This window comes from Corylus avellana, chromosome 7, assembly GCF_965113065.1.
Source record: "Corylus avellana chromosome 7, dhCorAvel1.hap1.2, whole genome shotgun sequence".
Lineage (NCBI taxonomy): Eukaryota > Viridiplantae > Streptophyta > Magnoliopsida > Fagales > Betulaceae > Corylus > Corylus avellana.
This window is the reverse complement of record NC_142496.1, coordinates 12,545,339-12,547,181: the sequence shown is the minus strand read 5'-3', so window position 1 is coordinate 12,547,181 and position 1,843 is coordinate 12,545,339. Positions and strand designations below refer to the sequence as shown.

Genomic DNA, 1,843 nt, shown 5'->3' with positions numbered 1-1,843 from the left:
ATACAATTGATTGCTTGGTTTTCTTTGTTAAAAATTGGATTTCCTCTGTGATTTATTCTCTGGATACAATTGATGTTTTGATAAAGATTGGATATTTTCTTGTGATTTACGGATACAGTTAATGATTTGATCGAATATTGGATTTCTTTTGTGATTTGGGTTATGAATGGATACATGGGATCTTTTGATTAATTCTTTGAAGCAATAGTAAAACAAACTTAAGATTTATATGTGAGAACTTTGGAGAATATTATAGATCATGAAATTATGTTATGAATTTGTGAGTGCGGATTCCGAAACCTTAGTGCTTCATTATAAGATTTCAATCACTTTAAATTGCTCATGCTTTGGCTTTTTCATTCAAACAAAAAAAAACTCTCAAAAATTTGGAACTAGACTAGGGTTTAATTAATTTAGATTTAAAATTGCTTTCAAGAATACAATTCCCTGTGGATTCGACCTCGCACTTGCAATCCATTAACTACAATTGATTCGTGCACTTGCGAGTTAAATAAATTTGCACAACAAGTTTTTGGCGCCGTTGCCGGGGAATTGTTTATTTTTTGGAACCAATTTATTTCTAGATCGGTTTTATTCTTCTTCTAGTTATAATTAGGATTTTATTTTTCTGCAATTTGTTTTGTTTTATTTGTGTTACTAATACAAATAAAAAAAAATAAAAAATAAAAAGATTTTTCTTTTTGTTTTTTGTTGTTGTTTTGTTTGTGTTACAGCCCTGCTACGATCGAGCACACTTGTGGCCAAGACAGCAACTGCAATAGTTCAGTAGATTTTTGCCAAAATCTTTTGGTCCTTTTTTGTGAGTTTTTAGTTTCTGTTTAAATTAATTTCTACTTGCAATTGTGTTTAGTTAGTTTAATATAATTTAATTTAGTTCAATTCATTTCAGTTTTTAGTTTGTTAGTTTGTTAGTTTGTTAGGTTGTTAGTTCCTTTTTGCATGTTCGGTCGTAGATCTTTAAATCAGGAGTTAAACACTTTTGATCCCGAAATTGAAAGAACGGCGAGAGAGAATCTAAGACAGCCACCAAACTCACCCACCAATTCTCAAAGTTCCGAGTCTGATTCGGAAAAGTCTGTTAAGATGGGAGAACGAAATCAACCTAGATCCCTCAGGGAGCTGTTCGTACCCAATATTACCAACACACCATCGTGTATAGTGTTGCCAGCTACTCGCTTCGAGCTGAAGCCGAGTACAATAGGCCACCTTCCTGCATTTAGAGGATTAGAGAATGAGGATCCATATGTTCATGTGAGGATTTTTTTGGAAATTTGCGACATTGTTAATACACAAAATGCCCCAGCAGAAGCGGTGCGCCTTCGGTTATTCCCTCTGTCCCTACATGATAGGGCGAAATCCTGGCTACTCAACAATAGACCTGGATCTATCACTTCTTGGGATATGTTGCAAAGCAAGTTTTACCACAAGTTCTTCCCAATTTCCAAAATCAATGCCCTCCGTCTACAGATCACCAATTTCAGACAAAAAGAAGGGGAAAGATTCACCGATAGCTGGGAGAAGTTTAAAGAGCTTACTATAAAATGCCCACCCCACGGGTTTGAGAATGAGGTGCTAGTTCAAATTTTCTACAGGGGACTAACACCAAGTGAGCGAAACTCGCTTGAGACGATGAATGGTAGAGAATTCTTAAGTCTTACTGGGGATGAAGCTTATAAAACTTTGGATGAAATGGCTGAACGAGCACAACAATGGGATTTTCAAGATAGTTGGGACAGACAACAACCCGCTCCCAAGACAGGAAGCATCTATGAGGTGAGGAACGATGCTGAATTAAGGGAGGAGTTCAAGGTTCTCAGGCGTC

The 1,843-nt window shown here is 36.2% G+C and overlaps 1 non-coding gene across 1 annotated transcript; it reads right to left on the bottom strand.

Annotated features, from left to right (window-relative positions):
* Positions 1-1,473: 1,473 nt before the first annotated feature.
* Positions 1,474-1,580, bottom strand: LOC132185973 (small nucleolar RNA R71). The gene has a single exon (XR_009440659.1). It is a non-coding gene; the product is annotated as a small nucleolar RNA R71 (small nucleolar RNA).
* Positions 1,581-1,843: the final 263 nt, after the last annotated feature.